Source organism: Triturus cristatus, chromosome 4_1 (assembly GCF_964204655.1).
Source record: "Triturus cristatus chromosome 4_1, aTriCri1.1, whole genome shotgun sequence".
NCBI classification, from domain to species: Eukaryota; Metazoa; Chordata; class Amphibia; order Caudata; family Salamandridae; genus Triturus; species Triturus cristatus.
The window spans coordinates 124,017,504-124,042,503 of NC_140585.1; the positions used below are offsets into that span (position 1 = coordinate 124,017,504).

Here is a 25,000-nt window from a genome sequence, read left to right on the forward strand (position 1 = left end):
GTAGAGTGCTCGCTTAGCATGCGAGAGGTAGCGGGATCGATGCCCGCATTCTCCATTCTAAAATTTGCATACATTTTACTTTTTAACTTGTAATTGCCATGGTTGTTGCAGAGTAAGAACAGAAAAGTCACAGATGGCTTTCAAATTTGGTGTCATTATAACAACTAAAGTGGTTTAATCAAAAGTGTTTAGGTATTCTATAGCACGTGAGAGGAATTTGATTTCTTATGCAATCTCAAAATGAAAATTTCACACCTTCCATTTTCATTTCGTCTTATTTTACTTGACATTCTTTCCTCTGAAGGATGTATAAAAGTGAAGTTCCTTGCAAAACAAGAGCAGAGGAATATCCAGAAACGGTTTTCCTTAATAAAAAATGATGAGTCTGCATACCATATTTAAGTGGGAGCCCGGCTAGCTCAGTCGGTAGAGCATGAGACTCTTAATCTCAGGGTCGTGGGTTCGAGCCCCACGTTGGGCGAAAACGAGTATTTTTTGCTGGATGATAGCATTGGCTCTCATAATATGGTGATTAATCTTGCATTAGACATGCACTAACTCCTAAAAATTGTATCTCCCTTGGTTACTCATTCATGAGAAATGTATCTCCAAGATTAGGTAGGGCCTGAGTCTAGGTTAACATACAGTGATATCACTCCTATTCAAGTACTAAACATGCCAACCTGAAGTGTAAAACATCCCCTAGGTGTAGTTAAGGCATCAGTTAGGAGTGAACTGAACACTCATGTTATGGGCAATTAGACTTAAAATAAAGTGTGGACAGCAGTAACGTTACTTTTGAAATATGATGCTGAGTGCACACACAGGGGAATTAGCTCAAATGGTAGAGCGCTCGCTTAGCATGCGAGAGGTAGCGGGATCGATGCCCGCATTCTCCATTCTAAAATTTGCAAACATTTTACTTTTTAACTTGTAATTGTCATGGTTGTTGCAGAGTAAGAACAGAAAAGTCACAGATGGCTTTCAAATTTGGTGTCATTATAACAACTAAAGTGGTTTAATCAAAAGTGTTTAGGTATTCTATAGCACGTGAGAGGAATTTGATTTCTTATGCAATCTCAAAATGAAAATTTCACACCTTCCATTTTCATTTCGTCTTATTTTACTTGACATTCTTTCCTCTGAAGGATGTATAAAAGTGAAGTTCCTTGCAAAACAAGAGCAGAGGAATATCCAGAAACGGTTTTCCTTAATAAAAAATGATGAGTCTGCATACCATATTTAAGTGGGAGCCCGGCTAGCTCAGTCGGTAGAGCATGAGACTCTTAATCTCAGGGTCGTGGGTTCGAGCCCCACGTTGGGCGAAAACGAGTATTTTTTGCTGGATGATAGCATTGGCTCTCATAATATGGTGATTAATCTTGCATTAGACATGCACTAACTCCTAAAAATTGTATCTCCCTTGGTTACTCATTCATGAGAAATGTATCTCCAAGATTAGGTAGGGCCTGAGTCTAGGTTAACATACAGTGATATCACTCCTATTCAAGTACTAAACATGCCAACCTGAAGTGTAAAACATCCCCTAGGTGTAGTTAAGGCATCAGTTAGGAGTGAACTGAACACTCATGTTATGGGCAATTAGACTTAAAATAAAGTGTGGACAGCAGTAACGTTACTTTTGAAATGTGATGCTGAGTGAGCACACAGGGGAATTAGCTCAAATGGTAGAGTGCTCGCTTAGCATGCGAGAGGTAGCGGGATCGATGCCCGCATTCTCCATTCTAAAATTTGCATACATTTTACTTTTTAACTTGTAATTGCCATGGTTGTTGCAGAGTAAGAACAGAAAAGTCACAGATGGCTTTCAAATTTGGTGTCATTATAACAACTTAAGTGGTTTAATCAAAAGTGTTTAGGTATTCTATAGCACGTGAGAGGAATTTGATTTCTTATGCAATCTCAAAATGAAAATTTCACACCTTCCATTTTCATTTCGTCTTATTTTACTTGACATTCTTTCCTCTGAAGGATGTATAAAAGTGAAGTTCCTTGCAAAACAAGAGCAGAGGAATATCCAGAAACAGTTTTCCTTAATAAAAAATGATGAGTCTGCATACCATATTTAAGTGGGAGCCCGGCTAGCTCAGTCGGTAGAGCATGAGACTCTTAATCTCAGGGTCGTGGGTTCGAGCCCCACGTTGGGCGAAAATGAGTATTTTTTGCTGGATGATAGCATTGGCTCTCATAATATGGTGATTAATCTTGCATTAGACATGCACTAACTCCTAAAAATTGTATCTCCCTTGGTTACTCATTCATGAGAAATGTATCTCCAAGATTAGGTAGGGCCTGAGTCTAGGTTAACATACAGTGATATCACTCCTATTCAAGTACTAAACATGCCAACCTGAAGTGTAAAACATCCCCTAGGTGTAGTTAAGGCATCAGTTAGGAGTGAACTGAACACTCATGTTATGGGCAATTAGACTTAAAATAAAGTGTGGACAGCAGTAACGTTACTTTTGAAATGTGATGCTGAGTGAGCACACAGGGGAATTAGCACAAATGGTAGAGTGCTCGCTTAGCATGCGAGAGGTAGCGGGATCGATGCCCGCATTCTCCATTCTAAAATTTGCATACATTTTACTTTTTAACTTGTAATTGCCATGGTTGTTGCAGAGTAAGAACAGAAAAGTCACAGATGGCTTTCAAATTTGGTGTCATTATAACAACTAAAGTGGTTTAATCAAAAGTGTTTAGGTATTCTATAGCACGTGAGAGGAATTTGATTTCTTATGCAATCTCAAAATGAACATTTCACACCTTCCATTTTCATTTCGTCTTATTTTACTTGACATTCTTTCCTCTGAAGGATGTATAAAAGTGAAGTTCCTTGCAAAACAAGAGCAGAGGAATATCCAGAAACGGTTTTCCTTAATAAAAAATGATGAGTCTGCATACCATATTTATTTGGGTCCCGGCTAGCTCAGTCGGTAGAGCTATGAGACTCTTAATCTCAGGGTCGTGGGTTCGAGCCCCACGTTGGGCGAAAACGAGTATTTTTTGCTGGATGATAGCATTGGCTCTCATAATATGGTGATTAATCTTGCATTAGACATGCACTAACTCCTAAAAATTGTATCTCCCTTGGTTACTCATTCATGAGAAATGTATCTCCAAGATTAGGTAGGGCCTGAGTCTAGGTTAACATACAGTGATATCACTCCTATTCAAGTACTAAACATGCCAACCTGAAGTGTAAAACATCCCCTAGGTGTAGTTAAGGCATCAGTTAGGAGTGAACTGAACACTCATGTTATGGGCAATTAGACTTAAAATAAAGTGTGGACAGCAGTAACGTTACTTTTGAAATGTGATGCTGAGTGAGCACACAGGGGAATTAGCTCAAATGGTAGAGCGCTCGCTTAGCATGCGAGAGGTAGCGGGATCGATGCCCGCATTCTCCATTCTAAAATTTGCATACATTTTACTTTTTAACTTGTAATTGCCATGGTTGTTGCAGAGTAAGAACAGAAAAGTCACAGATGGCTTTCAAATTTGGTGTCATTATAACAACTAAAGTGGTTTAATCAAAAGTGTTTAGGTATTCTATAGCACGTGAGAGGAATTTGATTTCTTATGCAATCTCAAAATGAAAATTTCACACCTTCCATTTTCATTTCGTCTTATTTTACTTGACATTCTTTCCTCTGAAGGATGTATAAAAGTGAAGTTCCTTGCAAAACAAGAGCAGAGGAATATCCAGAAACAGTTTTCCTTAATAAAAAATGATGAGTCTGCATACCATATTTAAGTGGGAGCCCGGCTAGCTCAGTCGGTAGAGCATGAGACTCTTAATCTCAGGGTCGTGGGTTCGAGCCCCACGTTGGGCGAAAACGAGTATTTTTTGCTGGATGATAGCATTGGCTCTCATAATATGGTGATTAATCTTGCATTAGACATGCACTAACTCCTAAAAATTGTATCTCCCTTGGTTACTCATTCATGAGAAATGTATCTCCAAGATTAGGTAGGGCCTGAGTCTAGGTTAACATACAGTGATATCACTCCTATTCAAGTACTAAACATGCCAACCTGAAGTGTAAAACATCCCCTAGGTGTAGTTAAGGCATCAGTTAGGAGTGAACTGAACACTCATGTTATGGGCAATTAGACTTAAAATAAAGTGTGGACAGCAGTAACGTTACTTTTGAAATGTGATGCTGAGTGAGCACACAGGGGAATTAGCTCAAATGGTAGAGCGCTCGCTTAGCATGCGAGAGGTAGCGGGATCGATGCCCGCATTCTCCATTCTAAAATTTGCATACATTTTACTTTTTAACTTGTAATTGCCATGGTTGTTGCAGAGTAAGAACAGAAAAGTCACAGATGGCTTTCAAATTTGGTGTCATTATAACAACTAAAGTGGTTTAATCAAAAGTGTTTAGGTATTCTATAGCACGTGAGAGGAATTTGATTTCTTATGCAATCTCAAAATGAAAATTTCACACCTTCCATTTTCATTTCGTCTTATTTTACTTGACATTCTTTCCTCTGAAGGATGTATAAAAGTGAAGTTCCTTGCAAAACAAGAGCAGAGGAATATCCAGAAACAGTTTTCCTTAATAAAAAATGATGAGTCTGTATACCATATTTAAGTGGGAGCCCGGCTAGCTCAGTCGGTAGAGCATGAGACTCTTAATCTCAGGGTCGTGGGTTCGAGCCCCACGTTGGGCGAAAACGAGTATTTTTTGCTGGATGATAGCATTGGCTCTCATAATATGGTGATTAATCTTGCATTAGACATTCACTAACTCCTAAAAATTGTATCTCCCTTGGTTACTCATTCATGAGAAATGTATCTCCAAGATTAGGTAGGGCCTGAGTCTAGGTTAACATACAGTGATATCACTCCTATTCAAGTACTAAACATGCCAACCTGAAGTGTAAAACATCCCCTAGGTGTAGTTAAGGCATCAGTTAGGAGTGAACTGAACACTCATGTTATGGGCAATTAGACTTAAAATAAAGTGTGGACAGCAGTAACGTTACTTTTGAAATGTGATGCTGAGTGAGCACACAGGGGAATTAGCTCAAATGGTAGAGCGCTCGCTTAGCATGCGAGAGGTAGCGGGATCGATGCCCGCATTCTCCATTCTAAAATTTGCATACATTTTACTTTTTAACTTGTAATTGCCATGGTTGTTGCAGAGTAAGAACAGAAAAGTCACAGATGGCTTTCAAATTTGGTGTCATTATAACAACTAAAGTGGTTTAATCAAAAGTGTTTAGGTATTCTATAGCACGTGAGAGGAATTTGATTTCTTATGCAATCTCAAAATGAAAATTTCACACCTTCCATTTTCATTTCGTCTTATTTTACTTGACATTCTTTCCTCTGAAGGATGTATAAAAGTGAAGTTCCTTGCAAAACAAGAGCAGAGGAATATCCAGAAACAGTTTTCCTTAATAAAAAATGATGAGTCTGCATACCATATTTAAGTGGGAGCCCGGCTAGCTCAGTCGGTAGAGCATGAGACTCTTAATCTCAGGGTCGTGGGTTCGAGCCCCACGTTGGGCGAAAACGAGTATTTTTTGCTGGATGATAGCATTGGCTCTCATAATATGGTGATTAATCTTGCATTAGACATGCACTAACTCCTAAAAATTGTATCTCCCTTGGTTACTCATTCATGAGAAATGTATCTCCCAGATTAGGTAGGGCCTGAGTCTAGGTTAACATACAGTGATATCACTCCTATTCAAGTACTAAACATGCCAACCTGAAGTGTAAAACATCCCCCAGGTGTAGTTAAGGCATCAGTTAGGAGTGAACTGAACACTCATGTTATGGGCAATTAGACTTAAAATAAAGTGTAGACAGCAGTAACGTTACTTTTGAAATGTGATGCTAAGTGAGCACACAGGGGAATTAGCTCAAATGGTAGAGTGCTCGCTTAGCATGCGAGAGGTAGCGGGATCGATGCCCGCATTCTCCATTCTAAAATTTGCATACATTTTACTTTTTAACTTGTAATTGCCATGGTTGTTGCAGAGTAAGAACAGAAAAGTCACAGATGGCTTTCAAATTTGGTGTCATTATAACAACTAAAGTGGTTTAATCAAAAGTGTTTAGGTATTCTATAGCACGTGAGAGGAATTTGATTTCTTATGCAATCTCAAAATGAACATTTCACACCTTCCATTTTCATTTCGTCTTATTTTACTTGACATTCTTTCCTCTGAAGGATGTATAAAAGTGAAGTTCCTTGCAAAACAAGAGCAGAGGAATATCCAGAAACGGTTTTCCTTAATAAAAAATGATGAGTCTGCATACCATATTTATTTGGGTCCCGGCTAGCTCAGTCGGTAGAGCTATGAGACTCTTAATCTCAGGGTCGTGGGTTCGAGCCCCACGTTGGGCGAAAACGAGTATTTTTTGCTGGATGATAGCATTGGCTCTCATAATATGGTGATTAATCTTGCATTAGACATGCACTAACTCCTAAAAATTGTATCTCCCTTGGTTACTCATTCATGAGAAATGTATCTCCAAGATTAGGTAGGGCCTGAGTCTAGGTTAACATACAGTGATATCACTCCTATTCAAGTACTAAACATGCCAACCTGAAGTGTAAAACATCCCCTAGGTGTAGTTAAGGCATCAGTTAGGAGTGAACTGAACACTCATGTTATGGGCAATTAGACTTAAAATAAAGTGTGGACAGCAGTAACGTTACTTTTGAAATGTGATGCTGAGTGAGCACACAGGGGAATTAGCTCAAATGGTAGAGCGCTCGCTTAGCATGCGAGAGGTAGCGGGATCGATGCCCGCATTCTCCATTCTAAAATTTGCATACATTTTACTTTTTAACTTGTAATTGCCATGGTTGTTGCAGAGTAAGAACAGAAAAGTCACAGATGGCTTTCAAATTTGGTGTCATTATAACAACTAAAGTGGTTTAATCAAAAGTGTTTAGGTATTCTATAGCACGTGAGAGGAATTTGATTTCTTATGCAATCTCAAAATGAAAATTTCACACCTTCCATTTTCATTTCGTCTTATTTTACTTGACATTCTTTCCTCTGAAGGATGAATAAAAGTGAAGTTCCTTGCAAAACAAGAGCAGAGGAATATCCAGAAACAGTTTTCCTTAATAAAAAATGATGAGTCTGCATACCATATTTAAGTGGGAGCCCGGCTAGCTCAGTCGGTAGAGCATGAGACTCTTAATCTCAGGGTCGTGGGTTCGAGCCCCACGTTGGGCGAAAACGAGTATTTTTTGCTGGATGATAGCATTGGCTCTCATAATATGGTGATTAATCTTGCATTAGACATGCACTAACTCCTAAAAATTGTATCTCCCTTGGTTACTCATTCATGAGAAATGTATCTCCAAGATTAGGTAGGGCCTGAGTCTAGGTTAACATACAGTGATATCACTCCTATTCAAGTACTAAACATGCCAACCTGAAGTGTAAAACATCCCCTAGGTGTAGTTAAGGCATCAGTTAGGAGTGAACTGAACACTCATGTTATGGGCAATTAGACTTAAAATAAAGTGTGGACAGCAGTAACGTTACTTTTGAAATGTGATGCTGAGTGAGCACACAGGGGAATTAGCTCAAATGGTAGAGCGCTCGCTTAGCATGCGAGAGGTAGCGGGATCGATGCCCGCATTCTCCATTCTAAAATTTGCATACATTTTACTTTTTAACTTGTAATTGCCATGGTTGTTGCAGAGTAAGAACAGAAAAGTCACAGATGGCTTTCAAATTTGGTGTCATTATAACAACTAAAGTGGTTTAATCAAAAGTGTTTAGGTATTCTATAGCACGTGAGAGGAATTTGATTTCTTATGCAATCTCAAAATGAAAATTTCACACCTTCCATTTTCATTTCGTCTTATTTTACTTGACATTCTTTCCTCTGAAGGATGTATAAAAGTGAAGTTCCTTGCAAAACAAGAGCAGAGGAATATCCAGAAACAGTTTTCCTTAATAAAAAATGATGAGTCTGCATACCATATTTAAGTGGGAGCCCGGCTAGCTCAGTCGGTAGAGCATGAGACTCTTAATCTCAGGGTCGTGGGTTCGAGCCCCACGTTGGGCGAAAACGAGTATTTTTTGCTGGATGATAGCATTGGCTCTCATAATATGGTGATTAATCTTGCATTAGACATTCACTAACTCCTAAAAATTGTATCTCCCTTGGTTACTCATTCATGAGAAATGTATCTCCAAGATTAGGTAGGGCCTGAGTCTAGGTTAACATACAGTGATATCACTCCTATTCAAGTACTAAACATGCCAACCTGAAGTGTAAAACATCCCCTAGGTGTAGTTAAGGCATCAGTTAGGAGTGAACTGAACACTCATGTTATGGGCAATTAGACTTAAAATAAAGTGTGGACAGCAGTAACGTTACTTTTGAAATGTGATGCTGAGTGAGCACACAGGGGAATTAGCTCAAATGGTAGAGCGCTCGCTTAGCATGCGAGAGGTAGTGGGATCGATGCCCGCATTCTCCATTCTAAAATTTGCATACATTTTACTTTTTAACTTGTAATTGCCATGGTTGTTGCAGAGTAAGAACAGAAAAGTCACAGATGGCTTTCAAATTTGGTGTCATTATAACAACTAAAGTGGTTTAATCAAAAGTGTTTAGGTATTCTATAGCACGTGAGAGGAATTTGATTTCTTATGCAATCTCAAAATGAAAATTTCACACCTTCCATTTTCATTTCGTCTTATTTTACTTGACATTCTTTCCTCTGAAGGATGTATAAAAGTGAAGTTCCTTGCAAAACAAGAGCAGAGGAATATCCAGAAACAGTTTTCCTTAATAAAAAATGATGAGTCTGCATACCATATTTAAGTGGGAGCCCGGCTAGCTCAGTCGGTAGAGCATGAGACTCTTAATCTCAGGGTCGTGGGTTCGAGCCCCACGTTGGGCGAAAACGAGTATTTTTTGCTGGATGATAGCATTGGCTCTCATAATATGGTGATTAATCTTGCATTAGACATGCACTAACTCCTAAAAATTGTATCTCCCTTGGTTACTCATTCATGAGAAATGTATCTCCAAGATTAGGTAGGGCCTGAGTCTAGGTTAACATACAGTGATATCACTCCTATTCAAGTACTAAACATGCCAACCTGAAGTGTAAAACATCCCCTAGGTGTAGTTAAGGCATCAGTTAGGAGTGAACTGAACACTCATGTTATGGGCAATTAGACTTAAAATAAAGTGTGGACAGCAGTAACGTTACTTTTGAAATGTGATGCTGAGTGAGCACACAGGGGAATTAGCTCAAATGGTAGAGTGCTCGCTTAGCATGCGAGAGGTAGCGGGATCGATGCCCGCATTCTCCATTCTAAAATTTGCATACATTTTACTTTTTAACTTGTAATTGCCATGGTTGTTGCAGAGTAAGAACAGAAAAGTCACAGATGGCTTTCAAATTTGGTGTCATTATAACAACTAAAGTGGTTTAATCAAAAGTGTTTAGGTATTCTATAGCACGTGAGAGGAATTTGATTTCTTATGCAATCTCAAAATGAACATTTCACACCTTCCATTTTCATTTCGTCTTATTTTACTTGACATTCTTTCCTCTGAAGGATGTATAAAAGTGAAGTTCCTTGCAAAACAAGAGCAGAGGAATATCCAGAAATGGTTTTACTTAATAAAAAATGATGAGTCTGCATACCATATTTATTTGGGTCCCGGCTAGCTCAGTCGGTAGAGCTATGAGACTCTTAATCTCAGGGTCGTGGGTTCGAGCCCCACGTTGGGCGAAAACGAGTATTTTTTGCTGGATGATAGCATTGGCTCTCATAATATGGTGATTAATCTTGCATTAGACATGCACTAACTCCTAAAAATTGTATCTCCCTTGGTTACTCATTCATGAGAAATGTATCTCCAAGATTAGGTAGGGCCTGAGTCTAGGTTAACATACAGTGATATCACTCCTATTCAAGTACTAAACATGCCAACCTGAAGTGTAAAACATCCCCTAGGTGTAGTTAAGGCATCAGTTAGGAGTGAACTGAACACTCATGTTATGGGCAATTAGACTTAAAATAAAGTGTGGACAGCAGTAACGTTACTTTTGAAATGTGATGCTGAGTGAGCACACAGGGGAATTAGCTCAAATGGTAGAGTGCTCGCTTAGCATGCGAGAGGTAGCGGGATCGATGCCCGCATTCTCCATTCTAAAATTTGCATACATTTTACTTTTTAACTTGTAATTGCCATGGTTGTTGCAGAGTAAGAACAGAAAAGTCACAGATGGCTTTCAAATTTGGTGTCATTATAACAACTAAAGTGGTTTAATCAAAAGTGTTTAGGTATTCTATAGCACGTGAGAGGAATTTGATTTCTTATGCAATCTCAAAATGAAAATTTCACACCTTCCATTTTCATTTCGTCTTATTTTACTTGACATTCTTTCCTCTGAAGGATGAATAAAAGTGAAGTTCCTTGCAAAACAAGAGCAGAGGAATATCCAGAAACAGTTTTCCTTAATAAAAAATGATGAGTCTGCATACCATATTTAAGTGGGAGCCCGGCTAGCTCAGTCGGTAGAGCATGAGACTCTTAATCTCAGGGTCGTGGGTTCGAGCCCCACGTTGGGCGAAAACGAGTATTTTTTGCTGGATGATAGCATTGGCTCTCATAATATGGTGATTAATCTTGCATTAGACATGCACTAACTCCTAAAAATTGTATCTCCCTTGGTTACTCATTCATGAGAAATGTATCTCCAAGATTAGGTAGGGCCTGAGTCTAGGTTAACATACAGTGATATCACTCCTATTCAAGTACTAAACATGCCAACCTGAAGTGTAAAACATCCCCTAGGTGTAGTTAAGGCATCAGTTAGGAGTGAACTGAACACTCATGTTATGGGCAATTAGACTTAAAATAAAGTGTGGACAGCAGTAACGTTACTTTTGAAATGTGATGCTGAGTGAGCACACAGGGGAATTAGCTCAAATGGTAGAGTGCTCGCTTAGCATGCGAGAGGTAGCGGGATCGATGCCCGCATTCTCCATTCTAAAATTTGCATACATTTTACTTTTTAACTTGTAATTGCCATGGTTGTTGCAGAGTAAGAACAGAAAAGTCACAGATGGCTTTCAAATTTGGTGTCATTATAACAACTAAAGTGGTTTAATCAAAAGTGTTTAGGTATTCTATAGCACGTGAGAGGAATTTGATTTCTTATGCAATCTCAAAATGAACATTTCACACCTTCCATTTTCATTTCGTCTTATTTTACTTGACATTCTTTCCTCTGAAGGATGTATAAAAGTGAAGTTCCTTGCAAAACAAGAGCAGAGGAATATCCAGAAATGGTTTTACTTAATAAAAAATGATGAGTCTGCATACCATATTTATTTGGGTCCCGGCTAGCTCAGTCGGTAGAGCTATGAGACTCTTAATCTCAGGGTCGTGGGTTCGAGCCCCACGTTGGGCGAAAACGAGTATTTTTTGCTGGATGATAGCATTGGCTCTCATAATATGGTGATTAATCTTGCATTAGACATGCACTAACTCCTAAAAATTGTATCTCCCTTGGTTACTCATTCATGAGAAATGTATCTCCAAGATTAGGTAGGGCCTGAGTCTAGGTTAACATACAGTGATATCACTCCTATTCAAGTACTAAACATGCCAACCTGAAGTGTAAAACATCCCCTAGGTGTAGTTAAGGCATCAGTTAGGAGTGAACTGAACACTCATGTTATGGGCAATTAGACTTAAAATAAAGTGTGGACAGCAGTAACGTTACTTTTGAAATGTGATGCTGAGTGAGCACACAGGGGAATTAGCTCAAATGGTAGAGTGCTCGCTTAGCATGCGAGAGGTAGCGGGATCGATGCCCGCATTCTCCATTCTAAAATTTGCATACATTTTACTTTTTAACTTGTAATTGCCATGGTTGTTGCAGAGTAAGAACAGAAAAGTCACAGATGGCTTTCAAATTTGGTGTCATTATAACAACTAAAGTGGTTTAATCAAAAGTGTTTAGGTATTCTATAGCACGTGAGAGGAATTTGATTTCTTATGCAATCTCAAAATGAACATTTCACACCTTCCATTTTCATTTCGTCTTATTTTACTTGACATTCTTTCCTCTGAAGGATGTATAAAAGTGAAGTTCCTTGCAAAACAAGAGCAGAGGAATATCCAGAAATGGTTTTACTTAATAAAAAATGATGAGTCTGCATACCATATTTATTTGGGTCCCGGCTAGCTCAGTCGGTAGAGCTATGAGACTCTTAATCTCAGGGTCGTGGGTTCGAGCCCCACGTTGGGCGTAAACGAGTATTTTTTGCTGGATGATAGCATTGGCTCTCATAATATGGTGATTAATCTTGCATTAGACATGCACTAACTCCTAAAAATTGTATCTCCCTTGGTTACTCATTCATGAGAAATGTATCTCCAAGATTAGGTAGGGCCTGAGTCTAGGTTAACATACAGTGATATCACTCCTATTCAAGTACTAAACATGCCAACCTGAAGTGTAAAACATCCCCTAGGTGTAGTTAAGGCATCAGTTAGGAGTGAACTGAACACTCATGTTATGGGCAATTAGACTTAAAATAAAGTGTGGACAGCAGTAACGTTACTTTTGAAATGTGATGCTGAGTGAGCACACAGGGGAATTAGCTCAAATGGTAGAGCGCTCGCTTAGCATGCGAGAGGTAGCGGGATCGATGCCCGCATTCTCCATTCTAAAATTTGCATACATTTTACTTTTTAACTTGTAATTGCCATGGTTGTTGCAGAGTAAGAACAGAAAAGTCACAGATGGCTTTCAAATTTGGTGTCATTATAACAACTAAAGTGGTTTAATCAAAAGTGTTTAGGTATTCTATAGCACGTGAGAGGAATTTGATTTCTTATGCAATCTCAAAATGAAAATTTCACACCTTCCATTTTCATTTCGTCTTATTTTACTTGACATTCTTTCCTCTGAAGGATGAATAAAAGTGAAGTTCCTTGCAAAACAAGAGCAGAGGAATATCCAATAACAGTTTTCCTTAATAAAAAATGATGAGTCTGCATACCATATTTAAGTGGGAGCCCGGCTAGCTCAGTCGGTAGAGCATGAGACTCTTAATCTCAGGGTCGTGGGTTCGAGCCCCACGTTGGGCGAAAACGAGTATTTTTTGCTGGATGATAGCATTGGCTCTCATAATATGGTGATTAATCTTGCATTAGACATGCACTAACTCCTAAAAATTGTATCTCCCTTGGTTACTCATTCATGAGAAATGTATCTCCAAGATTAGGTAGGGCCTGAGTCTAGGTTAACATACAGTGATATCACTCCTATTCAAGTACTAAACATGCCAACCTGAAGTGTAAAACATCCCCTAGGTGTAGTTAAGGCATCAGTTAGGAGTGAACTGAACACTCATGTTATGGGCAATTAGACTTAAAATAAAGTGTGGACAGCAGTAACGTTACTTTTGAAATGTGATGCTGAGTGAGCACACAGGGGAATTAGCTCAAATGGTAGAGTGCTCGCTTAGCATGCGAGAGGTAGCGGGATCGATGCCCGCATTCTCCATTCTAAAATTTGCATACATTTTACTTTTTAACTTGTAATTGCCATGGTTGTTGCAGAGTAAGAACAGAAAAGTCACAGATGGCTTTCAAATTTGGTGTCATTATAACAACTAAAGTGGTTTAATCAAAAGTGTTTAGGTATTCTATAGCACGTGAGAGGAATTTGATTTCTTATGCAATCTCAAAATGAACATTTCACACCTTCCATTTTCATTTCGTCTTATTTTACTTGACATTCTTTCCTCTGAAGGATGTATAAAAGTGAAGTTCCTTGCAAAACAAGAGCAGAGGAATATCCAGAAATGGTTTTACTTAATAAAAAATGATGAGTCTGCATACCATATTTATTTGGGTCCCGGCTAGCTCAGTCGGTAGAGCTATGAGACTCTTAATCTCAGGGTCGTGGGTTCGAGCCCCACGTTGGGCGAAAACGAGTATTTTTTGCTGGATGATAGCATTGGCTCTCATAATATGGTGATTAATCTTGCATTAGACATGCACTAACTCCTAAAAATTGTATCTCCCTTGGTTACTCATTCATGAGAAATGTATCTCCAAGATTAGGTAGGGCCTGAGTCTAGGTTAACATACAGTGATATCACTCCTATTCAAGTACTAAACATGCCAACCTGAAGTGTAAAACATCCCCTAGGTGTAGTTAAGGCATCAGTTAGGAGTGAACTGAACACTCATGTTATGGGCAATTAGACTTCAAATAAAGTGTGGACAGCAGTAACGTTACTTTTGAAATGTGATGCTGAGTGAGCACACAGGGGAATTAGCTCAAATGGTAGAGTGCTCGCTTAGCATGCGAGAGGTAGCGGGATCGATGCCCGCATTCTCCATTCTAAAATTTGCATACATTTTACTTTTTAACTTGTAATTGCCATGGTTGTTGCAGAGTAAGAACAGAAAAGTCACAGATGGCTTTCAAATTTGGTGTCATTATAACAACTAAAGTGGTTTAATCAAAAGTGTTTAGGTATTCTATAGCACGTGAGAGGAATTTGATTTCTTATGCAATCTCAAAATGAAAATTTCACACCTTCCATTTTCATTTCGTCTTATTTTACTTGACATTCTTTCCTCTGAAGGATGAATAAAAGTGAAGTTCCTTGCAAAACAAGAGCAGAGGAATATCCAGAAACAGTTTTCCTTAATAAAAAATGATGAGTCTGCATACCATATTTAAGTGGGAGCCCGGCTAGCTCAGTCGGTAGAGCATGAGACTCTTAATCTCAGGGTCGTGGGTTCGAGCCCCACGTTGGGCGAAAACGAGTATTTTTTGCTGGATGATAGCATTGGCTCTCATAATATGGTGATTAATCTTGCATTAGACATGCACTAACTCCTAAAAATTGTATCTCCCTTGGTTACTCATTCATGAGAAATGTATCTCCAAGATTAGGTAGGGCCTGAGTCTAGGTTAACATACAGTGATATCACTCCTATTCAAGTACTAAACATGCCAACCTGAAGTGTAAAACATCCCCTAGGTGTAGTTAAGGCATCAGTTAGGAGTGAACTGAACACTCATGTTATGGGCAATTAGACTTAAAATAAAGTGTGGACAGCAGTAACGTTACTTTTGAAATGTGATGCTGAGTGAGCACACAGGGGAATTAGCTCAAATGGTAGAGTGCTCGCTTAGCATGCGAGAGGTAGCGGGATCGATGCCCGCATTCTCCATTCTAAAATTTGCATACATTTTACTTTTTAACTTGTAATTGCCATGGTTGTTGCAGAGTAAGAACAGAAAAGTCACAGATGGCTTTCAAATTTGGTGTCATTATAACAACTAAAGTGGTTTAATCAAAAGTGTTTAGGTATTCTATAGCACGTGAGAGGAATTTGATTTCTTATGCAATCTCAAAATGAACATTTCACACCTTCCATTTTCATTTCGTCTTATTTTACTTGACATTCTTTCCTCTGAAGGATGTATAAAAGTGAAGTTCCTTGCAAAACAAGAGCAGAGGAATATCCAGAAATGGTTTTACTTAATAAAAAATGATGAGTCTGCATACCATATTTATTTGGGTCCCGGCTAGCTCAGTCGGTAGAGCTATGAGACTCTTAATCTCAGGGTCGTGGGTTCGAGCCCCACGTTGGGCGAAAACGAGTATTTTTTGCTGGATGATAGCATTGGCTCTCATAATATGGTGATTAATCTTGCATTAGACATGCACTAACTCCTAAAAATTGTATCTCCCTTGGTTACTCATTCATGAGAAATGTATCTCCAAGATTAGGTAGGGCCTGAGTCTAGGTTAACATACAGTGATATCACTCCTATTCAAGTACTAAACATGCCAACCTGAAGTGTAAAACATCCCCTAGGTGTAGTTAAGGCATCAGTTAGGAGTGAACTGAACACTCATGTTATGGGCAATTAGACTTAAAATAAAGTGTGGACAGCAGTAACGTTACTTTTGAAATGTGATGCTGAGTGAGCACACAGGGGAATTAGCTCAAATGGTAGAGTGCTCGCTTAGCATGCGAGAGGTAGCGGGATCGATGCCCGCATTCTCCATTCTAAAATTTGCATACATTTTACTTTTTAACTTGTAATTGCCATGGTTGTTGCAGAGTAAGAACAGAAAAGTCACAGATGGCTTTCAAATTTGGTGTCATTATAACAACTAAAGTGGTTTAATCAAAAGTGTTTAGGTATTCTATAGCACGTGAGAGGAATTTGATTTCTTATGCAATCTCAAAATGAACATTTCACACCTTCCATTTTCATTTCGTCTTATTTTACTTGACATTCTTTCCTCTGAAGGATGTATAAAAGTGAAGTTCCTTGCAAAACAAGAGCAGAGGAATATCCAGAAATGGTTTTACTTAATAAAAAATGATGAGTCTGCATACCATATTTATTTGGGTCCCGGCTAGCTCAGTCGGTAGAGCTATGAGACTCTTAATCTCAGGGTCGTGGGTTCGAGCCCCACGTTGGGCGTAAACGAGTATTTTTTGCTGGATGATAGCATTGGCTCTCATAATATGGTGATTAATCTTGCATTAGACATGCACTAACTCCTAAAAATTGTATCTCCCTTGGTTACTCATTCATGAGAAATGTATCTCCAAGATTAGGTAGGGCCTGAGTCTAGGTTAACATACAGTGATATCACTCCTATTCAAGTACTAAACATGCCAACCTGAAGTGTAAAACATCCCCTAGGTGTAGTTAAGGCATCAGTTAGGAGTGAACTGAACACTCATGTTATGGGCAATTAGACTTAAAATAAAGTGTGGACAGCAGTAACGTTACTTTTGAAATGTGATGCTGAGTGAGCACACAGGGGAATTAGCTCAAATGGTAGAGCGCTCGCTTAGCATGCGAGAGGTAGCGGAATCGATGCCCGCATTCTCCATTCTAAAATTTGCATACATTTTACTTTTTAACTTGTAATTGCCATGGTTGTTGCAGAGTAAGAACAGAAAAGTCACAGATGGCTTTCAAATTTGGTGTCATTATAACAACTAAAGTGGTTTAATCAAAAGTGTTTAGGTATTCTATAGCACGTGAGAGGAATTTGATTTCTTATGCAATCTCAAAATGAAAATTTCACACCTTCCATTTTCATTTCGTCTTATTTTACTTGACATTCTTTCCTCTGAAGGATGAATAAAAGTGAAGTTCCTTGCAAAACAAGAGCAGAGGAATATCCAGAAACAGTTTTCCTTAATAAAAAATGATGAGTCTGCATACCATATTTAAGTGGGAGCCCGGCTAGCTCAGTCGGTAGAGCATGAGACTCTTAATCTCAGGGTCGTGGGTTCGAGCCCCACGTTGGGCGAAAACGAGTATTTTTTGCTGGATGATAGCATTGGCTCTCATAATATGGTGATTAATCTTGCATTAGACATGCACTAACTCCTAAAAATTGTATCTCCCTTGGTTACTCATTCATGAGAAATGTATCTCCAAGATTAGGTAGGGCCTGAGTCTAGGTTAACATACAGTGATATCACTCCTATTCAAGTACTAAACATGCCAACCTGAAGTGTAAAACATCCCCTAGGTGTAGTTAAGGCATCAGTTAGGAGTGAACTGAACACTCATGTTATGGGCAATTAGACTTAAAATAAAGTGTGGACAGCAGTAACGTTACTTTTGAAATGTGATGCTGAGTGAGCACACAGGGGAATTAGCTCAAATGGTAGAGCGCTCGCTTAGCATGCGAGAGGTAGCGGGATCGATGCCCGCATTCTCCATTCTAAAATTTGCATACATTTTACTTTTTAACTTGTAATTGCCATGGTTGTTGCAGAGTAAGAACAGAAAAGTCACAGATGGCTTTCAAATTTGGTGTCATTATAACAACTAAAGTGGTTTAATCAAAAGTGTTTAGGTATTCTATAGCACGTGAGAGGAATTTGATTTCTTATGCAATCTCAAAATGAAAATTTCACACCTTCCATTTTCATTTCGTCTTATTTTACTTGACATTCTTTCCTCTGAAGGATGTATAAAAGTGAAGTTCCTTGCAAAACAAGAGCAGAGGAATATCCAGAAACAGTTTTCCTTAATAAAAAATGATGAGTCTGCATACCATATTTAAGTGGGAGCCCGGCTAGCTCAGTCGGTAGAGCATGAGACTCTTAATCTCAGGGTCGTGGGTTCGAGCCCCACGTTGGGCGAAAACGAGTATTTTTTGCTGGATGATAGCATTGGCTCTCATATTATGGTGATTAATCTTGCATTAGACATGCACTAACTCCTAAAAATTGTATCTCCCTTGGTTACTCATTCATGAGAAATGTATCTCCAAGATTAGGTAGGGCCTGAGTCTAGGTTAACATACAGTGATATCACTCCTATTCAAGTACTAAACATGCCAACCTGAAGTGTAAAACATCCCCTAGGTGTAGTTAAGGCATCAGTTAGGAGTGAACTGAACACTCATGTTATGGGCAATTAGACTTAAAATAAAGTGTGGACAGCAGTAACGTTACTTTTGAAATGTGATGCTGAGTGAGCACACAGGGGAATTAGCTCAAATGGTAGAGCGCTCGCTTAGCATGCGAGAGGTAGCGGGATCGATGCCCGCATTCTCCATTCTAAAATTTGCATACATTTTACTTTTTAACTTGTAATTGCCATGGTTGTTGCAGAGTAAGAACAGAAAAGTCACAGATGGCTTTCAAATTTGGTGTCATTATAACAACTAAAGTGGTTTAATCAAAAGTGTTTAGGTATTCTATAGCACGTGAGAGGAATTTGATTTCTTATGCAATCTCAAAATGAAAATTTCACACCTTCCATTTTCATTTCGTCTTATTTTACTTGACATTCTTTCCTCTGAAGGATGTATAAAAGTGAAGTTCCTTGCAAAACAAGAGCAGAGGAATATCCAGAAACAGTTTTCCTTAATAAAAAATGATGAGTCTGCATACCATATTTAAGTGGGAGCCCGGCTAGCTCAGTCGGTAGAGCATGAGACTCTTAATCTCAGGGTCGTGGGTTCGAGCCCCACGTTGGGCGAAAACGAGTATTTTTTGCTGGATGATAGCATTGGCTCTCATAATATGGTGATTAATCTTGCATTAGACATGCACTAACTCCTAAAAATTGTATCTCCCTTGGTTACTCATTCATGAGAAATGTATCTCCAAGATTAGGTAGGGCCTGAGTCTAGGTTAACATACAGTGATATCACTCCTATTCAAGTACTAAACATGCCAACCTGAAGTGTAAAACATCCCCTAGGTGTAGTTAAGGCATCAGTTAGGAGTGAACTGAACACTCATGTTATGGGCAATTAGACTTAAAATAAAGTGTGGACAGCAGTAACGTTACTTTTGAAATGTGATGCTGAGTGAGCACACAGGGGAATTAGCTCAAATGGTAGAGTGCTCGCTTAGCATGCGAGAGGTAGCGGGATCGATGCCCGCATTCTCCATTCTAAAATTTGCATACATTTTACTTTTTAACTTGTAATTGCCATGGTTGTTGCAGAGTAAGAACAGAAAAGTCACAGATGGCTTTCAAATTTGGTGTCATTATAACAACTAAAGTGGTTTAATCAAAAGTGTTTAGGTATTCTATAGCACGTGAGAGGAATTTGATTTCTTATGCAATCTCAAAATGAACATTTCACACCTTCCATTTTCATTTCGTCTTATTTTACTTGACATTCTTTCCTCTGAAGGATGTATAAAAGTGAAGTTCCTTGCAAAACAAGAGCAGAGGAATATCCAGAAATGGTTTTACTTAATAAAAAATGATGAGTCTGCATACCATATTTATTTGGGTCCCGGCTAGCTCAGTCGGTAGAGCTATGAGACTCTTAATCTCAGGGTCGTGGGTTCGAGCCCCACGTTGGGCGAAAACGAGTATTTTTTGCTGGATGATAGCATTGGCTCTCATAATATGGTGATTAATCTTGCATTAGACATGCACTAACTCCTAAAAATTGTATCTCCCTTGGTTACTCATTCATGAGAAATGTATCTCCAAGATTAGGTAGGGCCTGAGTCTAGGTTAACATACAGTGATATCACTCCTATTCAAGTACTAAACATGCCAACCTGAAGTGTAAAACATCCCCTAGGTGTAGTTAAGGCATCAGTTAGGAGTGAACTGAACACTCATGTTATGGGCAATTAGACTTAAAATAAAGTGTGGACAGCAGTAACGTTACTTTTGAAATGTGATGCTGAGTGAGCACACAGGGGAATTAGCTCAAATGGTAGAGTGCTCGCTTAGCATGCGAGAGGTAGCGGGATCGATGCCCGCGTTCTCCATTCTAAAATTTGCATACATTTTACTTTTTAACTTGTAATTGCCATGGTTGTTGCAGAGTAAGAACAGAAAAGTCACAGATGGCTTTCAAATTTGGTGTCATTATAACAACTAAAGTGGTTTAATCAAAAGTGTTTAGGTATTCTATAGCACGTGAGAGGAATTTGATTTCTTATGCAATCTCAAAATGAACATTTCACACCTTCCATTTTCATTTCGTCTTATTTTACTTGACATTCTTTCCTCTGAAGGATGTATAAAAGTGAAGTTCCTTGCAAAACAAGAGCAGAGGAATATCCAGAAATGGTTTTACTTAATAAAAAATGATGAGTCTGCATACCATATTTATTTGGGTCCCGGCTAGCTCAGTCGGTAGAGCTATGAGACTCTTAATCTCAGGGTCGTGGGTTCCAGCCCCACGTTGGGCGAAAACGAGTATTTTTTGCTGGATGATAGCATTGGCTCTCATAATATGGTGATTAATCTTGCATTAGACATGCACTAACTCCTAAAAATTGTATCTCCCTTGGTTACTCATTCATGAGAAATGTATCTCCAAGATTAGGTAGGGCCTGAGTCTAGGTTAACATACAGTGATATCACTCCTATTCAAGTACTAAACATGCCAACCTGAAGTGTAAAACATCCCCTAGGTGTAGTTAAGGCATCAGTTAGGAGTGAACTGAACACTCATGTTATGGGCAATTAGACTTAAAATAAAGTGTGGACAGCAGTAACGTTACTTTTGAAATGTGATGCTGAGTGAGCACACAGGGGAATTAGCTCAAATGGTAGAGCGCTCGCTTAGCATGCGAGAGGTAGCGGGATCGATGCCCGCATTCTCCATTCTAAAATTTGCATACATTTTACTTTTTAACTTGTAATTGCCATGGTTGTTGCAGAGTAAGAACAGAAAAGTCACAGATGGCTTTCAAATTTGGTGTCATTATAACAACTAAAGTGGTTTAATCAAAAGTGTTTAGGTATTCTATAGCACGTGAGAGGAATTTGATTTCTTATGCAATCTCAAAATGAAAATTTCACACCTTCCATTTTCATTTCGTCTTATTTTACTTGACATTCTTTCCTCTGAAGGATGTATAAAAGTGAAGTTCCTTGCAAAACAAGAGCAGAGGAATATCCAGAAATGGTTTTACTTAATAAAAAATGATGAGTCTGCATACCATATTTATTTGGGTCCCGGCTAGCTCAGTCGGTAGAGCTATGAAACTCTTAATCTCAGGGTCGTGGGTTCGAGCCCCACGTTGGGCGAAAACGAGTATTTTTTGCTGGATGATAGCATTGGCTCTCATAATATGGTGATTAATCTTGCATTAGACATGCACTAACTCCTAAAAATTGTATCTCCCTTGGTTACTCATTCATGAGAAATGTATCTCCAAGATTAGGTAGGGCCTGAGTCTAGGTTAACATACAGTGATATCACTCCTATTCAAGTACTAAACATGCCAACCTGAAGTGTAAAACATCCCCTAGGTGTAGTTAAGGCATCAGTTAGGAGTGAACTGAACACTCATGTTATGGGCAATTAGACTTAAAATAAAGTGTGGACAGCAGTAACGTTACTTTTGAAATGTGATGCTGAGTGAGCACACAGGGGAATTAGCTCAAATGGTAGAGCGCTCGCTTAGCATGCGAGAGGTAGCGGGATCGATGCCCGCATTCTCCATTCTAAAATTTGCATACATTTTACTTTTTAACTTGTAATTGCCATGGTTGTTGCAGAGTAAGAACAGAAAAGTCACAGATGGCTTTCAAATTTGGTGTCATTATAACAACTAAAGTGGTTTAATCAAAAGTGTTTAGGTATTCTATAGCACGTGAGAGGAATTTGATTTCTTATGCAATCTCAAAATGAAAATTTCACACCTTCCATTTTCATTTCGTCTTATTTTACTTGACATTCTTTCCTCTGAAGGATGTATAAAAGTGAAGTTCCTTGCAAAACAAGAGCAGAGGAATATCCAGAAACAGTTTTCCTTAATAAAAAATGATGAGTCTGCATACCATATTTAAGTGGGAGCCCGGCTAGCTCAGTCGGTAGAGCATGAGACTCTTAATCTCAGGGTCGTGGGTTCGAGCCCCACGTTGGGCGAAAACGAGTATTTTTTGCTGGATGATAGCATTGGCTCTCATAATATGGTGATTAATCTTGCATTAGACATGCACTAACTCCTAAAAATTGTATCTCCCTTGGTTACTCATTCATGAGAAATGTATCTCCAAGATTAGGTAGGGCCTGAGTCTAGGTTAACATACAGTGATATCACTCCTATTCAAGTACTAAACATGCCAACCTGAAGTGTAAAACATCCCCTAGGTGTAGTTAAGGCATCAGTTAGGAGTGAACTGAACACTCATGTTATGGGCAATTAGACTTAAAATAAAGTGTGGACAGCAGTAACGTTACTTTTGAAATGTGATGCTGAGTGAGCACACAGGGGAATTAGCTCAAATGGTAGAGCGCTCGCTTAGCATGCGAGAAGTAGCGGGATCGATGCCCGCATTCTCCATTCTAAAATTTGCATACATTTTACTTTTTAACTTGTAATTGCCATGGTTGTTGCAGAGTAAGAACAGAAAAGTCACAGATGGCTTTCAAATTTGGTGTCATTATAACAACTAAAGTGGTTTAATCAAAAGTGTTTAGGTATTCTATAGCACGTGAGAGGAATTTGATTTCTTATGCAATCTCAAAATGAAAATTTCACACCTTCCATTTTCATTTCGTCTTATTTTACTTGACATTCTTTCCTCTGAAGGATGTATAAAAGTGAAGTTCCTTGCAAAACAAGAGCAGAGGAATATCCAGAAACAGTTTTCCTTAATAAAAAATGATGAGTCTGCATACCATATTTAAGTGGGAGCCCGGCTAGCTCAGTCGGTAGAGCATGAGACTCTTAATCTCAGGGTCGTGGGTTCGAGCCCCACGTTGGGCGAAAACGAGTATTTTTTGCTGGATGATAGCATTGGCTCTCATAATATGGTGATTAATCTTGCATTAGACATGCACTAACTCCTAAAAATTGTATCTCCCTTGGTTACTCATTCATGAGAAATGTATCTCCAAGATTAGGTAGGGCCTGAGTCTAGGTTAACATACAGTGATATCACTCCTATTCAAGTACTAAACATGCCAACCTGAAGTGTAAAACATCCCCTAGGTGTAGTTAAGGCATCAGTTAGGAGTGAACTGAACACTCATGTTATGGGCAATTAGACTTAAAATAAAGTGTGGACAGCAGTAACGTTACTTTTGAAATGTGATGCTGAGTGAGCACACAGGGGAATTAGCTCAAATGGTAGAGTGCTCGCTTAGCATGCGAGAGGTAGCGGGATCGATGCCCGCATTCTCCATTCTAAAATTTGCATACATTTTACTTTTTAACTTGTAATTGCCATGGTTGTTGCAGAGTAAGAACAGAAAAGTCACAGATGGCTTTCAAATTTGGTGTCATTATAACAACTTAAGTGGTTTAATCAAAAGTGTTTAGGTATTCTATAGCACGTGAGAGGAATTTGATTTCTTATGCAATCTCAAAATGAAAATTTCACACCTTCCATTTTCATTTCGTCTTATTTTACTTGACATTCTTTCCTCTGAAGGATGTATAAAAGTGAAGTTCCTTGCAAAACAAGAGCAGAGGAATATCCAGAAACAGTTTTCCTTAATAAAAAATGATGAGTCTGCATACCATATTTAAGTGGGAGCCCGGCTAGCTCAGTCGGTAGAGCATGAGACTCTTAATCTCAGGGTCGTGGGTTCGAGCCCCACGTTGGGCGAAAACGAGTATTTTTTGCTGGATGATAGCATTGGCTCTCATAATATGGTGATTAATCTTGCATTAGACATGCACTAACTCCTAAAAATTGTATCTCCCTTGGTTACTCATTCATGAGAAATGTATCTCCAAGATTAGGTAGGGCCTGAGTCTAGGTTAACATACAGTGATATCACTCCTATTCAAGTACTAAACATGCCAACCTGAAGTGTAAAACATCCCCTAGGTGTAGTTAAGGCATCAGTTAGGAGTGAACTGAACACTCATGTTATGGGCAATTAGACTTAAAATAAAGTGTGGACAGCAGTAACGTTACTTTTGAAATGTGATGCTGAGTGAGCACACAGGGGAATTAGCTCAAATGGTAGAGTGCTCGCTTAGCATGCGAGAGGTAGCGGGATCGATGCCCGCATTCTCCATTCTAAAATTTGCATACATTTTACTTTTTAACTTGTAATTGCCATGGTTGTTGCAGAGTAAGAACAGAAAAGTCACAGATGGCTTTCAAATTTGGTGTCATTATAACAACTAAAGTGGTTTAATCAAAAGTGTTTAGGTATTCTATAGCACGTGAGAGGAATTTGATTTCTTATGCAATCTCAAAATGAACATTTCACACCTTCCATTTTCATTTCGTCTTATTTTACTTGACATTCTTTCCTCTGAAGGATGTATAAAAGTGAAGTTCCTTGCAAAACAAGAGCAGAGGAATATCCAGAAACGGTTTTCCTTAATAAAAAATGATGAGTCTGCATACCATATTTATTTGGGTCCCGGCTAGCTCAGTCGGTAGAGCTATGAGACTCTTAATCTCAGGGTCGTGGGTTCGAGCCCCACGTTGGGCGAAAACGAGTATTTTTTGCTGGATGATAGCATTGGCTCTCATAA

At 38.8% G+C, this 25,000-nt stretch overlaps 29 non-coding genes across 29 annotated transcripts; all 29 read left to right on the forward strand.

Annotated features, from left to right (window-relative positions):
* Positions 1–408: 408 nt before the first annotated feature.
* TRNAK-CUU (transfer RNA lysine (anticodon CUU)) lies at positions 409–481 on the forward strand. Its single transcript has one exon. It is a non-coding gene; the product is annotated as a tRNA-Lys (tRNA).
* A 345-nt stretch (positions 482–826) lies between these two features.
* On the forward strand, positions 827–899 carry TRNAA-AGC (transfer RNA alanine (anticodon AGC)). Its single transcript has one exon. It is a non-coding gene; the product is annotated as a tRNA-Ala (tRNA).
* Positions 900–1,252: 353 nt separating this feature from the next.
* TRNAK-CUU (transfer RNA lysine (anticodon CUU)) lies at positions 1,253–1,325 on the forward strand. The gene has a single exon. It is a non-coding gene; the product is annotated as a tRNA-Lys (tRNA).
* Positions 1,326–2,096: 771 nt separating this feature from the next.
* TRNAK-CUU (transfer RNA lysine (anticodon CUU)) lies at positions 2,097–2,169 on the forward strand. The gene has a single exon. It is a non-coding gene; the product is annotated as a tRNA-Lys (tRNA).
* Positions 2,170–3,358: 1,189 nt separating this feature from the next.
* On the forward strand, positions 3,359–3,431 carry TRNAA-AGC (transfer RNA alanine (anticodon AGC)). The gene has a single exon. It is a non-coding gene; the product is annotated as a tRNA-Ala (tRNA).
* Positions 3,432–3,784: 353 nt separating this feature from the next.
* TRNAK-CUU (transfer RNA lysine (anticodon CUU)) lies at positions 3,785–3,857 on the forward strand. Its single transcript has one exon. It is a non-coding gene; the product is annotated as a tRNA-Lys (tRNA).
* A 345-nt stretch (positions 3,858–4,202) lies between these two features.
* TRNAA-AGC (transfer RNA alanine (anticodon AGC)) lies at positions 4,203–4,275 on the forward strand. Its single transcript has one exon. It is a non-coding gene; the product is annotated as a tRNA-Ala (tRNA).
* A 353-nt stretch (positions 4,276–4,628) lies between these two features.
* On the forward strand, positions 4,629–4,701 carry TRNAK-CUU (transfer RNA lysine (anticodon CUU)). Its single transcript has one exon. It is a non-coding gene; the product is annotated as a tRNA-Lys (tRNA).
* A 345-nt stretch (positions 4,702–5,046) lies between these two features.
* TRNAA-AGC (transfer RNA alanine (anticodon AGC)) lies at positions 5,047–5,119 on the forward strand. The gene has a single exon. It is a non-coding gene; the product is annotated as a tRNA-Ala (tRNA).
* A 353-nt stretch (positions 5,120–5,472) lies between these two features.
* TRNAK-CUU (transfer RNA lysine (anticodon CUU)) lies at positions 5,473–5,545 on the forward strand. Its single transcript has one exon. It is a non-coding gene; the product is annotated as a tRNA-Lys (tRNA).
* A 1,189-nt stretch (positions 5,546–6,734) lies between these two features.
* Positions 6,735–6,807, forward strand: TRNAA-AGC (transfer RNA alanine (anticodon AGC)). The gene has a single exon. It is a non-coding gene; the product is annotated as a tRNA-Ala (tRNA).
* Positions 6,808–7,160: 353 nt separating this feature from the next.
* TRNAK-CUU (transfer RNA lysine (anticodon CUU)) lies at positions 7,161–7,233 on the forward strand. Its single transcript has one exon. It is a non-coding gene; the product is annotated as a tRNA-Lys (tRNA).
* Positions 7,234–7,578: 345 nt separating this feature from the next.
* TRNAA-AGC (transfer RNA alanine (anticodon AGC)) lies at positions 7,579–7,651 on the forward strand. The gene has a single exon. It is a non-coding gene; the product is annotated as a tRNA-Ala (tRNA).
* Positions 7,652–8,004: 353 nt separating this feature from the next.
* TRNAK-CUU (transfer RNA lysine (anticodon CUU)) lies at positions 8,005–8,077 on the forward strand. Its single transcript has one exon. It is a non-coding gene; the product is annotated as a tRNA-Lys (tRNA).
* A 771-nt stretch (positions 8,078–8,848) lies between these two features.
* Positions 8,849–8,921, forward strand: TRNAK-CUU (transfer RNA lysine (anticodon CUU)). Its single transcript has one exon. It is a non-coding gene; the product is annotated as a tRNA-Lys (tRNA).
* Positions 8,922–10,536: 1,615 nt separating this feature from the next.
* On the forward strand, positions 10,537–10,609 carry TRNAK-CUU (transfer RNA lysine (anticodon CUU)). The gene has a single exon. It is a non-coding gene; the product is annotated as a tRNA-Lys (tRNA).
* Positions 10,610–12,642: 2,033 nt separating this feature from the next.
* On the forward strand, positions 12,643–12,715 carry TRNAA-AGC (transfer RNA alanine (anticodon AGC)). Its single transcript has one exon. It is a non-coding gene; the product is annotated as a tRNA-Ala (tRNA).
* Positions 12,716–13,068: 353 nt separating this feature from the next.
* On the forward strand, positions 13,069–13,141 carry TRNAK-CUU (transfer RNA lysine (anticodon CUU)). Its single transcript has one exon. It is a non-coding gene; the product is annotated as a tRNA-Lys (tRNA).
* A 1,615-nt stretch (positions 13,142–14,756) lies between these two features.
* TRNAK-CUU (transfer RNA lysine (anticodon CUU)) lies at positions 14,757–14,829 on the forward strand. Its single transcript has one exon. It is a non-coding gene; the product is annotated as a tRNA-Lys (tRNA).
* Positions 14,830–17,288: 2,459 nt separating this feature from the next.
* Positions 17,289–17,361, forward strand: TRNAK-CUU (transfer RNA lysine (anticodon CUU)). The gene has a single exon. It is a non-coding gene; the product is annotated as a tRNA-Lys (tRNA).
* A 345-nt stretch (positions 17,362–17,706) lies between these two features.
* TRNAA-AGC (transfer RNA alanine (anticodon AGC)) lies at positions 17,707–17,779 on the forward strand. Its single transcript has one exon. It is a non-coding gene; the product is annotated as a tRNA-Ala (tRNA).
* A 353-nt stretch (positions 17,780–18,132) lies between these two features.
* On the forward strand, positions 18,133–18,205 carry TRNAK-CUU (transfer RNA lysine (anticodon CUU)). Its single transcript has one exon. It is a non-coding gene; the product is annotated as a tRNA-Lys (tRNA).
* Positions 18,206–18,550: 345 nt separating this feature from the next.
* TRNAA-AGC (transfer RNA alanine (anticodon AGC)) lies at positions 18,551–18,623 on the forward strand. The gene has a single exon. It is a non-coding gene; the product is annotated as a tRNA-Ala (tRNA).
* A 353-nt stretch (positions 18,624–18,976) lies between these two features.
* Positions 18,977–19,049, forward strand: TRNAK-CUU (transfer RNA lysine (anticodon CUU)). The gene has a single exon. It is a non-coding gene; the product is annotated as a tRNA-Lys (tRNA).
* Positions 19,050–21,082: 2,033 nt separating this feature from the next.
* Positions 21,083–21,155, forward strand: TRNAA-AGC (transfer RNA alanine (anticodon AGC)). Its single transcript has one exon. It is a non-coding gene; the product is annotated as a tRNA-Ala (tRNA).
* A 771-nt stretch (positions 21,156–21,926) lies between these two features.
* On the forward strand, positions 21,927–21,999 carry TRNAA-AGC (transfer RNA alanine (anticodon AGC)). The gene has a single exon. It is a non-coding gene; the product is annotated as a tRNA-Ala (tRNA).
* Positions 22,000–22,352: 353 nt separating this feature from the next.
* TRNAK-CUU (transfer RNA lysine (anticodon CUU)) lies at positions 22,353–22,425 on the forward strand. Its single transcript has one exon. It is a non-coding gene; the product is annotated as a tRNA-Lys (tRNA).
* A 771-nt stretch (positions 22,426–23,196) lies between these two features.
* TRNAK-CUU (transfer RNA lysine (anticodon CUU)) lies at positions 23,197–23,269 on the forward strand. Its single transcript has one exon. It is a non-coding gene; the product is annotated as a tRNA-Lys (tRNA).
* A 771-nt stretch (positions 23,270–24,040) lies between these two features.
* Positions 24,041–24,113, forward strand: TRNAK-CUU (transfer RNA lysine (anticodon CUU)). The gene has a single exon. It is a non-coding gene; the product is annotated as a tRNA-Lys (tRNA).
* The last annotated feature ends 887 nt before the right edge of the window (positions 24,114–25,000 follow it).